General features: G+C 52.9%; 2 protein-coding genes across 4 annotated transcripts in view; one reads left to right on the forward strand and one right to left on the reverse strand.

Moving 5' to 3' along the window:
• HRH2 (histamine receptor H2) overlaps nt 1-5,094 on the reverse strand; it is a 17,594-nt gene extending 12,500 nt beyond the window's left edge. For all 3 annotated transcript variants that reach the window (XR_001412662.1, XR_001412661.1, XM_014947715.1), the window contains exon 1: nt 4,984-5,094. The gene's annotated coding sequence lies outside the window, so the exon portion shown is untranslated. The remainder of the gene's footprint in view (nt 1-4,983) is intronic.
• Nucleotides 1-17,850, forward strand: part of LOC106891304 (serine protease inhibitor Kazal-type 5-like) — a 130,801-nt gene that overhangs the window by 17,391 nt on the left and 95,560 nt on the right. The window lies entirely within an intron of this gene.

Here is a 17,850-nt window from a genome sequence, read left to right on the forward strand (position 1 = left end):
CCCCTAGGACCTTGGGGGGGTCACCCAAATGCTCTGAGGAGCCTGGCTGCACCCCCAGTCCACCTCTCAGGGGATCAGCCCCGACCCTGCGGTGCTGGGCCCACGGAACGCGGTGACGGCACTGTCCTCAGCCCCCCGCACCCACCCCACCCCCCCCCCCCCCCCCCAACCTCCGAAAGAGCTCTTAGCTGCTGGTTATGGTGGTCTCCAGTATCACGCTGTTACTAGATTTAAAGGGGCCTTGGTTCCTGTGTGAGAGAGAGAGGGGTCTGGGAGCAGGCTGAGGAGCCTGACTGCCTGGGACCCCCATGGAGCTGCCTGTGCCACAGCTGTGGTCCCCCCCATGCCCTTCCCAGGTGAGATGATGGGTCTCTCCACCCTCCCTGACGTGCTGGTGGGGGAGATTTGTGCCTGCCCCCATGGGTGATGCAGCCCATGGAGTGGCAGCGAAGCCCTCCTTGGTGGTGCACAGGTTTGTGCAGGAAGGTAAGGCTGGTTCACCACAGGGTGCAACAAGCTGCAGAGATGGAGCACACAAAAGAAACTCCAGGAAAGGAAAAGATCCAGGCTTGACAGAGGACAGAGGTGAGATTTTTAAAGTTAAACTCGCCCTGCAAGAACGAGATAACGATGTGGAGCTGACTGTAATACTTTTCAGGTGACCTATGTATTTGATTCACGGTTAAAGGCATGGGGGCCAAGGGAGGGAGTATACTGGGGAGACTGCATGAGTAAATAACCACTGATTGCCAGGAGCTGTTCAGCAGAGAGATGGGGACTGGACCGGTGAGATTAGAGATGATACCTGCATCCCTGCTGCTTCCAGAGGAATTGTGAGTAATGAGAAGTGATGAACTGGCCTGTAGGAAGCCTTCTGCTGAGTAGAGGGAACTCATTGCTGGACAGGGTGGCCTCTGAGCTTGGGTGCTTGGATTAAGGCTGTCAGGAGAGGGATGTGATGCTTTCAGTGGCGGTGGCAGCGTGTGGAGTGGTTCCTCGTCTCCTGCTGCAACGCAGGCTCTTGCCATGGAAAGCTCTTTGTTCGCGCACAAAAGGAGTGTGGAACAAGCTGAGCTCTGCCTGCCCGCTGATGGCAATGACGAGAACAGGTTGTTCTCAGAGAAGGGTATTTCCAAGTGAAAGGGATGTTTTTTCATTGCTCCCAACATGTGGAAATGGCAGGATAAATTATAGGGGGAGTAGCACGCTTAGAAAACGCTGTGGGAGGATCGCAGCCTCCTACGTGGCTGCTTCACCACACGCCAAAGACCTGCTCCTGCCACCAGCTCCCGTAGCTCACGTGGGCTCTGCTGGGGCTCAGCTGGTGGGTCCCAGCTCTGGGCACATTGGCTCACTTGGCACTGGCCACGGTGCCAGCAGCGCCGTGGGGCGTCCCCCGGTGCAGCCCTGCGCTGCAGACCTTGCCAGAATTAGTTTTGTTTCTTATTGCTGGTTCTAATTAGCTCAGGGCGAGAAATAGACACTTTTTTGTTATTATTTTTTTCCCTTCAGGCTCTGAGTAGAAAGTATTTTCCAAGTGAGACATGGAGCCACTGGGCTGAGCTGTGGAAGGAAGGAGCGGGGTCCCCAGATGAAGGGGGCAGAGGTGTCCCCATCCCTGCAGAGAAGCCCAGGTAGAGCTGGGCTCTCAGTGGCTCTCAAATCCTGGGCATGGGCACCCTCCCTGCACACGTGGGCTGCAGGGCCCCACTGCCTGCAAACCCTTGGGAGTTTGATCCTCCATGGGATGGGGCAGGACCTGCCACTGGCCAGCTCAGATGCAGGATGTCGCAACCCAAACTGTGGCAGGCGTGTGAGAGACTTTCCCGTATCCCTCAGCCAAATTATCTCATGGAAACATTCCCCTGAGTGATCACTGCCTCTGGACATGGTTTTGCAGGAAAAGCAGGATGGTGTAGACTGGGGCGGGGGCTGCGGGGTTAGCCCACTGCCATCAGAGCGCGGTCTCTGGGGCAATGGGAACAGTTTGGGGCTCTCTCCCGGAGCACTGGTCCCCTGGGACTCCACACCTGCCTCTGGTTTTCTGCCCAGGTCACTCACAGCCAGCTTTAATACCAGGTCCTGTGTCCTCTGCTCCTGATGTGTTTTGGCAGAGAAAGTTCATTTCCTCCTTTGTGTACGAGCGGAGCAGCTGTTTCCCATTGCAGCCTTTCTAGCAATAGCCTGAATAAATGATACCCTTCCAGCCCTGTCTCACCAGGCAGCTTTTACGTTTACCTGATTATCCTCATTATCACAGCCTGGACTTGTTCCTGGTTCAAAACCACCCTCCTGACAGTGAGGGACCAGAGCAGAGCATCGCTTCTGGGTCATTCTTCTCGTGCCTTTTCCAGCGGTGCTGGTGCTCTGATAGACACTATCTCTGCTGTGAAGACTTGTCAGGTTGCATTTGTTTTGTTGCAGTCATCCCAGGGTTCCCTAAAAGCCAGATATTTTTCCTATGGTGTTTTCAGCTGCTTAGAGTAGCAATTTTTGCTGTTAGTCCCTAAGCATATGAACTTGTGCCAGCCCATTGTATTTCTGTCGATCTTCGGATCCTCTGTTTCTTCTCCTGCAGTACTTAGTCCCTTGTCCAGTTCAAAACTTTTCCCAAGTTTCTCACCACTACATTTTTCTTAGAGAAACTCCCATTTTCTGAGCCAAGCTCACGAATGAAAACCATTAAATAAAATTTATCTCTAGGCTGATCTTTAAGAAACTCTATTAATAGCTTCTCTGGAGCATTAATGATCCTTCCATTGTAATGTGCTGTTGTCTCCCCATTAGCCTCCTTACAATTTTCATAGTAATTTCTGCCTGAATAGATATTTTCTGCTCTGTTGCAGCCCATGTTTGATTTGATCCACCGTGTTCCTATTTAAAGTGGCAATTGTCTCCTCTGGGGAGGGGGCTGAGGTTTATCGATGGGAAATTTCGGTTGCATTTTACCCTTTTATTCCTCCTCCCTATCTTTCAGCATCCTTTCCTTCAACATCTGTCTATCCCAGCACTTTGTGCACTTTTGCAGCAAGACTAATGGGATGCAGTGCCTGCTCCGGCGGTGTAGGTAATACATTTGCTGCTCTCTGTTTATGTGCTTCTACTTCTGGCGTAATAGGTTTTTTTAAAAAATCTGTTAAAAGCCTAGGTACATTGGCACTACAAGTGGATACATGGGCAGAAAGGAGCACTCAGCGGGTGCCTGAGTGTGGCAACCTGTTTTTGGGAAGCGTTTCCCACCACCTGAAAGGGCACCGACAGCGATGGTTGGGGGCTCAGGAGAAGCTCCACATGAAGCATTTTAGCTCCGACCTGGGAACAGGACGGCTCTGCTTTCAGGCAGACCTGAAATGTCACTCTGCTTCCTGCATTAGCTTCTTTCTGAGCAAAGTGCTGGCAGAAGTCAGTTCGGAGCAAAGAAAATTCCCTGGCCCTGCAGAGCTTGCAGCAGAGTCAAGGGTTTTTCTAAAATTATGTTCAAGTGCTTCCAGAGATTAAACATCTGTTCAAGCTGAGAGAGGTATTTCAGCCAAGGCTGCGAGATGGGCAGCAGGGCAAAGATTTCTTCTGGTCTGAAAGAGGATGTTTGAGGTTCGATGGTGGGGAGCAGGCAGGGCTGGGAGCTGCAGGGACCCTGGCAAAGGGCTTTTTCGATCCACAGCCAGAGCCATGAGTCTGCCTCACAACAGGACAAGACCAAATTTGGCCGAGTTAAGGCTTGAAGGTGACGTGAGAGGGGACAAATGTGAGAGTGGTCAAAAACTACCTTCCCCTGCTGTCCACAGAGGGCTTTGGTGAGGTTGTGGGGTTGTTTCCAGTTTATGAGCAGCCTTCCTGGAAGGGCTGTGCTCCTCCCCACACCTCCCATGCGATGCTGCACCCCATAGCATCCCCCAGAACGCCTCTCAGTTGAAATCTCAAAGGCAGAGCCCCTTTGTAAACTCTCTGTGTCTCTGAGGCCGTGGGGGGACACGGAGCTCCTGTCTGGCTGCATCCCCAGACGCTTTTGTCCCTGCTTCTTGGTCTCTGGAACCTAGTGCCCTCTCTGCCCCATCCCAGCTTGAACCCTGACTGATACACAGCAGCAATTACTGCCTCTGGTGTGAGCAGAGAGGCCCGGGGGAGGCAGGACACAATTCCCATCACAGCCACTAGCCCCCAAAGCATACTCCCCAGGAGGAAAAGGGCTCTGTGGGTAAAAGCGAGTTTGGGACTATTGAAAGTAGAAAACCTGAAAAGATGTGTGGAAAGCAGCAGAGCAGTCAGCATTTCAAAAGTTTGCTCTGCAGCGCGTCTGGGAAAGGTGAAACTGAAACAGAAGTGTTGGGCTCAAGAGCGTGCTTAGAGCTGCGTGAGTTCCCAGTAGATGTCCCAGGGTTCAGCCTCCTGCTGGAGCCTGTTCTGGATGGAGGACAGCAGGCACTGTGTACCCCTGAGGGCTACCCACCCCCCCTGTGCCAGTGGTACCCTGCCCCACAGAGCCAACTGTGCCCCTGGATGGGGCAACCCCTGCTCCAGCTGATGCCCACCAACTGCTACCCAGGAGGGCTGGGTGGAGGGGCTGGGGTGCTCAAGAAAGGGCTCGGGCAGGTCGGAGCAAGAAGTTGTCTTACAGCAAACCTTGTGGTGAGGTTGCTCGAGCAGAGATGCTTCATACCTGCAGATGCTTAGGCAGGGCAGGGCTCTGCCTCTGTGCCCTGGGCACCCTCCACCCACATCCTCCCCCTGACCCTGAGGTTTTTGGTTCCAGTAATCCCCACCACCAATGGCCTGCAAAAGTCCCCAAACTGGCCTTTGCTCCGGGCACAGCAGGATTGTCATGACACAAGGGTCTGATGAGCAACAACACCCTCTTGCCCTGACCTAGGTGGCCCGTTGCGGGGTGCTTAGCACACCCCAGCTTCGGCGAGGACCCTCCAACCCCTCCAAGATCTCACCTAGAAAGTGATAACAACCAAGCGAAAAGTAAGGCAAAAGCTTTACCTGGGAAAGGTGCTGCTTTCCCACAGCCCCCGAGCAGGTGGGAGCCCTCGGTGGCTGCGCTGCCTCCAACTTTCCCCCGGCGTGCGTGGCTCAGTGTGTGAAGGCAGAAGCGTGTGCTGCGAGCGGTGGCTGCCTCCTCTCTCCTCTCTCCTCTCTCCTCCCTCCCTCCTCCGGCTGCCTCCTCTCTCCTCTCTCCTCCCTCCCTCCTCATACCATATCCAGGCAGCGCGGTGACTGCAACATGAGTCAGACCACAAAGTGGGTGGGATCTGAGCTGTGAACTCAGACACCGAGGTTATCATCCGGCAAATTTGAAATGCTGAAAGCGAGCCGTACTCATGGGCATGCGGTGTGCCGGGCTCTGCCGAGCCGTGCCAGGCGCAGAGAGGGGTGTGGGACGCCTGCTGCCTCACGCCGCTGCTTCTTTCTTGCTACCATCACCTTCCTCACTAACGTTAAGGTTTCGGGGCCCTTGCTGCTTGCTTGCCACCTGCAAAGCCTCCCTCCCGGGTGGCTCTCTGCTGCAGGCAAGCACTTGCCTGCTGCCGGGTTGCCTGATGCCATCACTCGTTCCCAGCACAAACAATTGGTGGGAGCCCCCCCCCCGAGAGCAATCACATCCCAGCCTGGAGCTGGGCAGTCCGTGATCCACAGGAAGGATCCAGGTTCTGGGGTCACACTGGGGAGAGATAAGGAAAAAGAGAGGGGGAGATAGCTGCAAGGCGGGAAGAGGAAGCTGGAGCCCAGCCAACGCGGGGTACAAATTTGCTCCTTGAGCCACTGAAGGCAAGAGGAGAAGCCCACGCCGATGTGCTGGGGGTTCTGCACCCATGGCCGGGAGAGGCTTCATGTGCTCCTGGCCGGTGGCAGGGATGCTCCAGGCTGGGTATTCCCGCAGGGCTACGTTTGCCTCTGCTGAAATCTGTCTCCTGCACGTGTGACGGCAGGGAGGAACCACACCAAATGATAAACAGGCAGTGACAGCCTTTCGTGTCTCTAAAATCTTTCATCTGTGGGTTTCAAAGCGCTGCGCGAATAGCAACTGCCGGGCCAGCTATGTGAGGACCTGTTTCCCCTTTTAGCTCTCCCTCTCGAGCTGAGCAGGTCGTGGGCTGTCAGCAGGACTCTAGTGAAGCTCGGCCACCCCCCTGGCTCTGCATGGCCTGGGCAGAGCGATGCATTGCAAGTGAGGTGCTTCAGTCCTCACCAGCCACTTCTGAGCCCCCCGAGCAAATAGCCTGGGACGGACATTAAAGTCTGGATGTGGCCCTGGGCTCCCCAAGCTGAATGAAGGTGAATTCTGCTGTTCTCCAAACCAGGCTGAGCTCCCCCAATGCCCTGTGCCGGGAACAGAGAGCTCATCCCAGCCTCCATCTCTGCCAAATGGGGCTACTGGCAGCACTGGCACGCAGACCAAAGTGCCTTTGATGTGTTTATCTCTGCAGACCAAAGTACAGATCTATCTTTAATAAGCTTATGATCTGCTGAAGCCAGGGAGTTTTCCTGCTGATCAGCAGCCTTGTGATGTGTCTGGGTAGCAGAGCCGTGGACCGGCTGCTGGGAGCTTCTCAAGTGGCTGGTGTGTGCGGCGTGTGCCTGCGGAGGGATCCCTCCTGCAAAGCGAGATTCAAATCTGGTCAGGAATGTCTGCGTCAGCTAAAGTCGCTTGGGATGTTGCTTTATTCCAGGGCCCCTCGCTTGGCTCTGCTCTAGGAGGAATTTTTCATCTGGAAGTCTCAGAATGGGAAGCACCATATAGGGATAAAGCGCTCTGGTTGTTGGAGCAGGATCCCTTCTCCGGATCCTTTGCCCTAACTCATCCCAATAAAATCCATCCTTTTCCTGCCTGGAGACAGGAAAGCCCCTCGGGGCAGGCTCTGACCCCAGCATGCTCCATCTTCCCAATGTCTCCAGGGAGCTTCCAGGGTTCAAACTCTCACCCGGCTTCATCAGCCCCGGCGGGCAGCCAGCAGAGGGGAATGGTTGCGTTGTTCCCCCTACTGCCTCCCCCAGCCACTGGGACCAGCACCCCAGCCCACAGCCAGAGACTGGGTGGCTGTGCCTGTCCCTGGGCTGGAACCCTCCGTCCCAGGTCTGCAGGAGAACATCGGGTGCAAGGTACTGGGGGTGCGGTGATGGAGCAGCCTTGGGCTTGCAGGGCCACCTGGGTCATGGGGAAACACACCATTTTTGCAAACCCCTTAGCACAGAAAATCCTCAAAATCCAACCCTGTGCAGTGTCTGGGTGACTATGGAGCTGCTGAGGGGCCTTATGGGCTGGTATGCTAGAGCTGAGTTAACTTAAGAACATAGCACTGGAGATGTGAGAAGTACCACCTGCATGGACCATGCAGTGAGGTGCAGGGAAGCAGCTGGACCTGCAGCCAAGAGGAGCAGTGCAGGGGCATTTCCACTGGCATGGGCTGCTGTGCACTGTAGAAGCAGCCTGGGAATTGGCAGATGTAATACCTGCAGAGGCTGTGGCTGGAGAATATCAGTGGTGGCAAGCTCCAAAAAGGAAGGAGGTACCTGAGACCATCAGGTGGCTGATCCTCATCATCCAATGGCTGATCCACCATGTGTGCCCGAGCAGCATGGCAACCTTGGCCCAGCTCACTGGCCTACATGGATCAGGCAGCAACCAGAGATGCTCATAAGCTGAGATATTTCCCAAGTGTGCTGTGGTGAACCATAGAGTGAGTCAGGAAATGTCAAGGAGAGGTCTGACATCTTCTCTGTGTGTGTGTAAAGCAGGGGTTATTAAAGGCTAGAGCAATGCTGGGAACTGGGAAAGTGCAAAAGAAGCCAGGAAGAGTCTGGGACTGCAGGAATAGGGATGTGAGATTTGGCAAACGCAGGAGCTCCTGAAAGCCTCAGATGGTGAAGTTCTGCCTGGAAGGTGGCAGCCAACTTGGGAGATCACATATGGCAGCTCAGCTCTGAGAAGGGCTCAGAGGTGCAGCTCTGTGCTGCTCTCCCCAGCCTGGGCTGGGTTTGGAAAAGCCAAAGGAAAAGGGGGAAGAGGAGTAAAAAGTATCTGGAAAACAAAGCATCCGGGTGCAGAGCAGCTCCTTGGGCAGTGCTGGCCGAGAGGAGTTGGCCGGGTGCCCCACTGGGTTTCAGAGACGTTTATATGAACTCTAGCAGAAGATCCTGGGTTGGGGAAATGGGACTTTTGCTGAGCTGCTTCCTCTGGAAAAATGAAAATTAAAAAGCCATGGAAAGGTCCTGACCCTGTGACAGACTGCTGCTCTTCCTGGCTAGATGGGAGAAGCCAGAAGCTTACTCAAATCATCCAAACACTTTAATTTCTAGTGGGTTATATACAGGGTGAAAATAAAAGACAGAGACCTCCTCGATGTGTTAATAAGCTTTTTTTCTTTTTTAAACAAATACTTCCCAGTGAGATCCTGTCCTGGACGAAATGGTAAATTATGACAGACATCTTTGATGTTCCCTGCCGGGGGCTGTGTAAACCAGAGCGTACTTGTGGGAAATAAATATTGCAAGGAAAGGACGTGTAAAACAACTGTAGTGAGTTCGACATGGGGACCTAACGGTTGGGCAAGGAACTGCTCCTGCCTGGAGACCAGGCAGCTCCCCAGGGCCGTGGGAGACCCTCGCTGGGCTTTGGCTGATCTCTGGAGCAACATCCTGCTTGAGTATATATTTTTGTCATGCTATAAATCCTGGCTATTCCAAGCATATTGCTATTCAAAGGCACCTTTCCCATACAAGGACACATGTACGGGAGAAGAAAAGGATGCTCAGGTCTTTCCCACCCTCTTGGTTGCTGCAATGCTGATCCCAAGGAGGCTTAGCAAGATCCCATCTGCTGTGATATAGTGTCAGACTATAGACACAGTCTGTGATATATTTCTTAAGCTTCACTTAGTGCAGAGAGAGGATGTTGGAGGTTTATTTCCAGGTTGCTGGTCTATTTGTGTTGTACAAAGCTCTCCAAGCTCTAACGAGGACTGAAGGGTGCTGGCTGGTGTGGAGCATCCTTCAGACAGTTGAAGGCCCACGCTTTCCAGTGTGTCCAAGGGCCAAGGAGGGTCCTCAAGTCACTTGAACACAGCTGTTCGTAAATTAAACTGTGCTCAGGAGGGAGCAGTTTGTATGACTCCAGCACAGGGTTTTTTCATCTCTCTGATGCACTATAAAGAGAAAAAGGAAAGGCTGGGGTCTGTGGGAGGAGGTGACAGTCATTCTCCCCCAGACCACAAGGCTGGGAGGGGAGAGGAAGCCTTGGCACAGTGTGCACCCATCTGCTGGTGTGCACCAGGCGTCCCCAGGAAGGGAGCAACTGGCTATGGCTCCGATGAGTGGGTCTTTTATGGGCTTTAGCACTAATCCTGGCAAATGCAATTGTGCATGTCCTTGTTTTCCAGATAAATATTTAATCCTCCTCCAAACACTGCTGAGATCATGGCCTGGGTGATATCTTGTGGCAGCAGGTTAATTTGGGGCTGTGCAAAGCTGTTACTCTCTCTGGGTGGGGAGGAGGCTGAGCCGCGGGTTGCTGTTGGTCCAGGAGGATGGGATGCTCTGGGCTGCAGCCTTGCCCAGACCACTCTCCGCGTTTTTGGGCCCTCTGTCAGGAAGGTCAGCCAATTTCTGCAGGAATGAGCTGCCTGCTTTCAAGTTGGGGCCAGTGAAGTCTGGTCTGTGTATACAAACACCTGCTCTGAGGCTCTTTGGGTGGTTTAGGACTTCTCAGGGCTGGAAGCTGGGCTCCTTCCCCATTGCCCAGACCACTCTCCGCGTTTTTGGGCCCTCTGTCAGGAAGGTCAGCCAATTTCTGCAGGAATGAGCTGCCTGCTTTCAAGTTGGGGCCAGTGAAGTCTGGTCTGTGTATACAAACACCTGCTCTGAGGCTCTTTGGGTGGTTTAGGACTTCTCAGGGCTGGAAGCTGGGCTCCTTCCCATCGCTTTGCAGGGAAGGGTTGCCTGGCTTGAGCCCCAGGTGCTTCTGAAGCATTTCCCTGTGAAGCTGGCAGGAGGTTGTGCTGCTGGGCACGGGGCAGGAACCAAAGGATTAGCAAAACGCTCCCCTGCAGCGGGACCACCATGGGGCTGGCAAGGAGGACAGAGCTCGGTGCGTGGCCCTGGAGGCAGGCATTGCCCGGGCAGGCTGCCGGTGGCTGCTGCCAGCTCAGACCCTGCCTGGGCCCAGCGCTGGGACCCTGCCGTGTCCCTGCCTGGCCTGCCAGCACCGCCAGACAGGGCACGGGGTGGCCCCGCAAGGACCGAGGGTTGCAAAGGGATCATGGAGTCAATGTGGTGCCGAGCTGCTCCCAGCACGGGGTGAGGAGCTGAGCACTGGTGGGGATGTGTGACACCAGCAGGTCTCTGCACGCAGATCCTGATGGTGAAGGTTCCCTGGGGAGGGAGCAGCATCACTTCTCTGGTGGCTCTTCGTGGTGGTGTGAGCAAGATCAGCCAGGGCTGTGATACCCTCCCTGCAACGCACCGTTCCTCTGCGCCAGACTGCTGTGACCTCCATCTCACATCCCTCTGTGGGGAACTTTTAAAAATGGGGGCTGTGGCTGTGGGATGCTGCTCCCTGGCTTGCAATGATGCTGCAGCTGCTCTTGGGAGGGGGTAAAGAAGTAGAGGATCTTTCTGCCCTGACCCATAATGTGAATGTCCTCTGCTGCAGATGGGACTTCTCACATTCCCAGGCTTGATCCTGGCTGATACCAGCCTCCTCCTTGTCTCCTATGTGCAGGACCTGGAGCATCTACCAGGGCAAACCTCTACCAGGGCAAACATCTTCCAGGGCAAACCTCTACCAGGGCAAACATCTTCCAGGGCAAACCTCTACCAGGGCAAACATCTACCAGCCTGAGCATCTGCCGACTACGACCTTCCTCTTCATGGAGGCTTTTCTGGCTGAAAAGCTCCAAAGGTGGGGAGTATATGCGACAGATGCTTGGAGGACATGTCCTTTGAGAAAAGACTAACGGGATTTTGAAGGAGCAGAGGTCATAACTTGTGACTATTTCCAGTTTTGCCACAGGGGAGGAGAGCAGGAGCTCCCAACCCCTGAGAAGTAGCAGCCAAGGGCTGAGGCTGAAAAAACTAAGATTAATTTAGACTTAGTTATCGTAAGGATAGTCATGCATTAGAAGGAATTTCTTAAGGAAGTTTAGGTTGGACAAAGTCCCAAAGTCAGCAGGGAGTTGGAGCACCTGGGAAGAAGCATCGCTAGCAGCAGCCGCTCTTCCACATCTTCCCTGAATACAACCCCTATATACCATGAGCTTCTGGGAATCATCAATGTGGGAATGGCTGTAGCTGCTCAGAGCGAAAGACCTGCTGTCTAAAGGCAATCACCTATGGAAAAGAACAAAAGCAGGCGGTGGAAACGTGCCTGGAGCCTTCCCCCTGCAAATCACAAGCTGAGACTTGTGACAGGCGCTCGGTGACAGCCGTGCTGATGGCGGAGAGCAGACACCACTGTGCCCAGGATGGGCTCACCCCAGGTGGACTGGTCAGACCCAACCTGCCTTGTAACGGAAACGCGAGAGCTGGCGTGGTAAGGCAACAAATTCCCAAATATACATTTTTCCCCCCACTTACACAGCCTGGAATGAGGCCAAAAACGTAGGGTTGGAATCTCTCTCAAGACAATTAATTATTGCAGAGAGACAATTTGTTAAGCAAGAGAGGCTTTTAATTTGTAAGAGCTCATCTATTCTTATTGTATCTTTTAAACTGAAGGAAGCGGGGTTGATCAAATAGACTTGAAATAGAAGATTTTAATTTAGAGGCTATGTTCAATGTGCCGATGAAAATAGGAAACAGCTCTCTCAGAAGAGCATGCTCGCCCTGAAACCCGGCTGGAGTCTGCAGGGAGTGCTCCAGAGGAGCTCAAATCATTACAAAAATGCTTGAAAATCTTTTAGTGAAACTGAGCTGGCCTTGCTCAGGAAAGTCCCCGTCACTGACTGCTGCCCGGGCGCCGATTCCCTGCCTGCAGGGCTCCCACCGCACAGCGTGGGATGTCCCAGGGGAGGCAGGGGATGGGGTTTTGGGGGTGCCCAAAGTGACCTTTGCAGCCTTGCCAGAGGTGATGGGGTCAGAGCTGTGTTCTGCTGTCCTTTGGGAATCTCCATCGAGTTTAAGTTATACAGGGGATGGGATAAGGGATGGGGCAACTGCAAGGGGTCCTGGCCAGGCGACCGAGCCAAGTCCTGCAGCCCCATGAAGCATCTGCACCCTTCTTCTCCCAAGCTATTCGTACCCCACAGTGGGACCCCAAACTGCAAGGCAGGTAGTGAAGAAAGCGGGAGAGAGCCATGATGGGTCTGGGAAAGGCTGTCAGGCTGTCATCCTGCACCCATCTGCACCCAACTCAGTGCTGGGATGGGACCAGCACATCCCCCTTGCACGGGGACGAGGAGCCGTGCTGCTGCCAGTGGGTGAGCCAGGGCTGCAGCAGCGCAGGGAACATTTGCAGTTTAGCATCTTTTCATCAGAAAACACCAGTTCTTCAAAGCTGTCAGTCGGCGCAGAAAAGGATGCGTTTTGACCAGTCTCCTTATTGCACTTGTTCTTTTGAAGTATCTATATTTAGAAATCTTTGTGAAGTCACACATTGACACTTTTCAAAGGAGAATGGTTGGGTTTTTGCTTTGAAACAACTTATTTAGAAATTTGTACTCATCTGCAGCATAACAAGTAGGTTGGGCCACAGAAATGGCTGGAAGCAGAAGTAAAACAACCCTTTTTGTCATTGCTCTGGACACATCACTTGCAAAGTATGTTGAGATCCCAACTTTTTGTCCCAATTCAAGCTGGCAATTACTCTCTTTTAAGTCTGCGCATGGATGCTATTTCTTATCTAGTTGAGAAGCCCTCTGAAAGAGCCAATAACTCAAAACTAATGCTGTTTTCCGTAAAAGACAAAAGACTCTTCCCCAAACAAAACATTGGTCCCTGAAGGCTGCAGGTCTGTTGAGAAAGAGTTCGCTGTAGAGATCGTATCAGCTGGCTGGAGGAGAGGAGCCAGCCCGTGGGCAATTTAGTTGGAAGCAGAATCGACTCTGTTTGCTTCAGTTTAAAAAATAATCATCTATAATGAAGTGAAGGCAAAAGGGAAAATGGGTAGAAATTGAATTAGAGCTGTGGTTGTTCCAGTACTCCCCTGCAGCCCTCTGCAAGCTGAGGCCCCCCGGACCCAACCTGCTTCCTGGCTGCCTCCGAAGCCTGGAGAAGCACCGGAAGGTGCAATGGGGCAATTTATGTTTGGGGGTGCTGGCTTCTTGGAAGGAGGGTGATAAATTCAAAAGTAAATCCCTCCAAATAAACAAACCGACGCTGCTGCTGGGTTATGCAGCAAGAGCCTGTTAGCGATGGGAGCTGCGTGCTCTGGGTCTGCATGGCAGCATTAGATTAGCATAGCTGATTAGGCACGTTGCAGTCTTGACTTTCTGCTTAGAAGAGCTGGGGATTTTCCTAGAAATGTCTAGAAATCAGATGGCAAGCCGAGTGTTTCAGTTACGGGAAGGAGAATTAGCACTCACACGTATGCCGCAGGCAGGCAGGAGCTGAAGGGAATGAGATGTTCCTCCAGTATTTTTGGCTGGCACCAAAACTGGTCCCAAGTCGTGAAACAGGGATACTCCCACAGAGACTCTTTTGGATCTCCATTTACCTGGGACATTTCAGACCCGTAAATGATGTGAGCCCAGTCCTGGTCTTGGGCTAAGACCATCCATAAAAGCCTGTCCCAAGCCTGCCCCAGCCCCCTGCCATAGCCCAGCCAGCTGCTGATCTGCTTCGCAGCCCCTGGGCTAGTCCTTGTCCCCCCAGACTATCGGGGACTTAGTGGCATGGTGCTCCAGCAAACACCTTGCTGCAGTTGAGGTAGATTAGATCTCCATTCCTCCCATTTACAGAGGCAATATCTTATCTGGAGTGGTATCAGGCTTTTTGGCACCCTTGGGGGAGTGGAAAACAGGCTGATACGCTCCAAGCTCCAACTCCCCCTTCCTTGGACTTTGCTCTATGCCTGGCGTGTGGCATGGGACACCTGAATGGTCTGTAGCTGGTGGAGTGGCATTTTTCCCTCTCTTAAGTCAAGGTGCTGTGTTTTCTCCTCTTCCCCTGTGCTTGGTGGACATCTCGATGAGCAGGTTTCAGTGTCAGGTGTTCAGTGCTGGGGGACAGGAACCAGCCGTGCCCATGATGTGAACTCACTGCCCTCTCTGACTCTTGATCTGGAGGGATGTGACATTTCCACATCCATCTCCTCTTTCTTGTTATCATCGTGCCTTCTGCACACCGACAGGACATTAGAAAGAGAATGCATTAGTTTTGGATCCCACTCAGACCAACTTTAATCTATACCCCATCCTCTCTGTACAGCAGCTCCATTTCTTCCTTCCTTCTTTCCCTCTGATGTACACGGCTAAAACTTCTCTTGTTATTTTTCTTGCCATCCTCTGTAAGAGCCAATTCAGCCCGACCTTTGCCAGTTCTCACTTTATGTCTTGGGCGTATCGAGACATAGGGGTAGGCTGCCTTTTTCCTTTGCAGCACAATCCTTTTACCTCATTCCTTATCAGCCCTCTCTGTCCTTTTATGTAGTTATTTCCTTGGCCAGCACAAAAGCCCTTTCTGCGTTTGAAATACATGTTCCAGAGATCAAAGGTGCAGAATCACTAAAGGAGACTCCAAGCCATCCCTGTGTACAAGTCCCCAGACTCGCTGCCCACCTGGTTTTATACTTGGGAATGAAGACACGGCAGAGCCCCTCAGGAGGGCAGCCAGAAGCAGGGTTCTGGGCTGGGGGGCCCAGCAGCAGTGTGGGGGTGGAAGAAGGACCACAAAGAAGGAAATTCTTTGCTCTTGAGGATCAAGATGAGAAATGGTCCCAGCGGTTTATTTTTATCTAGCAGTCTTCTATTTCTGGGGCACCACCATGTACTGAGCGATGTTCGGAGCCGCAGCTTGGCGGCTGTTCTACTCTGGTCCCTCCGCAGGATTTGCCCTGCTTTTACATTGAAGGGGGAAAGGGAAAGAAATGTCACCTGCCCTTCCTCGTGCTGCTTTGTTTCCGAGCTGGGAAATTTAATGTGAAAATTAGCTGTGGTCATCTTGCAGGGCAGAAAGAGAGCCTGAGAGCTGCGCAGGATTCGGGGCTCACGAGTCCCAGAAGATTCATTAGGGAAGGAATGATAACGCAAGGCTGAAGGCAGCTGGACACCACTGTTTTATTTGGCCACATGACAAAAGAAAAGAAAGAAAAAAAGAAAAGAAAAATTAGAAAAGAAGGAAGGCCAAGTGTTTTGTCCAAACACCACCACTGTTCTGGGAAGGCCAGCCCTGGGATTTGGAGTTAGGTCCTGCCCAGTTCATTAGTGTCTCTCCTGACCCTGGTGCCCGGGGAAGGACTGGGGCTGCAGAGCTCCTGCAGCTGCACTGTCCTGCTGCCCAACAGCCAGAGCCATCCCACTGGCTGTGCCTGCACTGGCTCTGGTTTGGTTGTTGTGGAGGCTGTTTCAGGGCAGCTGCTCGTGCCCTGCTGTGCGATGTTCTGCTACTTCCTAGCTCCTGGCTGGCTGCTCATGACGGGTGAGACTTGTCGTTCCTGTAGAGGAGGCTAAACCCACCCTTACTGCAATGGAGGGATCTGCATGGGATAATCTGGACCCCAGCAGAAGACTTTGCAAGAAAAGCAAACAGCTGCTTCTTCTCTCCCATGTCCTGCGGCTCTTCTACAGCTTTGGGCATGGCCAGGGACAATTTCATTTTGGCCTATGTCACTGGGGGAAAGGTTGTAGTTCTGGTCTTTCTGACTTGTGTCTCTGTGTTGTCTCTCACCTCACCAGGCAGCCCTTGTCCTTCAAAGCCTGGCTTAAAAATACCCCCATGCCGTTGCACAGGACCACCACTGCCAAGGTGCATCCTGAGAAACCTGTGCCTGGTGCCATTCTGACGTGATGGAGCAGCCGGTCCTCAGCATTGCCCCCTTGGCCCTCCTGTTCCTCCAGCTCTACAAAGAGGGTTGACATCCCTTGGCATCTTTGACTCTGCTGCCAGCACATAACCTCCTGTTCCCAGCCCTGCTCATGGGAACTGGTGACTTTGACTCTTGCCCCATTGCCAAGCTTGGTCCGACTTGGCGCAGGGATCCTGGAGCAGAACTTGCTGGAGCGCCACAGTGTAGGAGACGTGCTCCATCTGCCTGGGATCAGGAGGAACATCCACAGAGGCCAAAGGCTGCTCCAGCAGACAGGAGTCTTTCACTTTGCTGCCAACAAGACTGTTTTTCCAAGGCATAACTGTTGCCAGAAATCCGTGGAGTCAAGACCTGCTATTTCTTTGCTTCTAAACAAAATAAACCCTAGTTTGGTTTCTGCCGGGGAGAAAAGATTTTGTCTCAGAGAATAAAGTCAGGCGGAAAGAGAGCGGGCTCTTGGTTTGTCCCTCATTCAGCACTGATAAATTTGGGGAGAGGGGAATTACATTGCAGGAGTTGGGAGATGGGTGCATGGCCTGGTCATGCTCTGCTCTGCACAGGGAAGACTCATCCATACTTGCAAGATGTTTTAAGCATCTTTCCAACCTGATCATCCTTTGGAAGCAGTTGGGCTCCTTCTCCCCGGTGCCTTAGGCACTGCGAGCAGCATGACGAGCTCGCTGCCACGCTGCCTTTGCAGCTCAGCAGAATGATCATGCGTAAAATCCCCAGGTAATTTACCCTGAGTGGGATCCTGTGATTTGCTGACATTCCTCATAAACTGAAACGAACATAAAAGAAATGAATGCAGAGTCGCTAATTTGGAAACTCATTTCGAATAACTCCTCACCGATGTGATAATGGTTAGCAGGGAGCCCTGGTGATAAATAATAGTTGCTTAAATCCTGAATTGGCTATAAATTGGCATGAAGGAGAGGAATCCCCTGCGTGAGGCTCAGCTCAATGAGTTACTCTACACTACACTCAGCAGCAGCCGCAGGTGAAGGCAGAGGTAGTTTTAGCTGTGTGAGGCTGTAGTAGCAGATGTCCTGACATACGTAAACTAGGAGATCATATGCATCCTCAAATGTCAGCTCTGCTTTACATCGCTTACTGCTTCTGGGAGCTGCAGGGCTTTACACCAGCAGATTATCCGCCTCCTTTCTCTGGCGAGCACTCCTCCTTTTTAGCTGCTTGGTGTAATTGCGTATAAACTGGGAAGATCCCAAAGGGATCATTACTTCTCTGCACAAACTGCTTTCCTTATTCACATTTCACATCATTACCTGCAGGCATCCCTGAGACCGAGCAGCGTTTCCTTGCAGGGCAGGGTGGTTTGCACAGGGCTGCAGGGGTAGCGGGCAGAGCTGATGTGCCCAGGGCTGGGTGGGATGATGTGGTCTGAGACCTCTGCCGTGGTACCCAAGGTGGTGGTGAGGTGACATTTCCTCTTGTCAACTTGCTTTCCTTTCTGGTGGCTCACCTTCCCCAGCATCTCTGTGATGTTTGGTCCTGGAGAGGGGAATGTGGCATCTCCCCTCCAAGATGCTCAGGATGGATCAGCAAAAGGGTCATGGGCTGGGAGCATGGCAGCAGCTTCTCCCTCCCACCAGCTTGAGACTGACGTGGTAGGGCTGCTTGGTGAGCATGAGCCACCAAGCTGGATCCCCCTTCCAGCACCGTGGCCTGATGTGTAACAGCACCTGGGAGGCTGAAGGACGTGCAAGGAAATGCTGACGGTGAGAGCGAAGCTTGGACCAGCCTTTCTCTGCTGAACATGGCTGCTTTTCAGAAGCCATGAGCCTGAGCTGTAATGAGGATGAAATTCTTCCAAAAGAGCTGCTGGTGTGGCTTGTAGGTGGCTGTGGTTGCAGCAACACCTTCATGTTGTA

This window comes from Calidris pugnax, unplaced genomic scaffold, assembly GCF_001431845.1.
Source record: "Calidris pugnax isolate Ruff unplaced genomic scaffold, ASM143184v1 scaffold27, whole genome shotgun sequence".
Taxonomy (NCBI): Eukaryota; Metazoa; Chordata; class Aves; order Charadriiformes; family Scolopacidae; genus Calidris; species Calidris pugnax.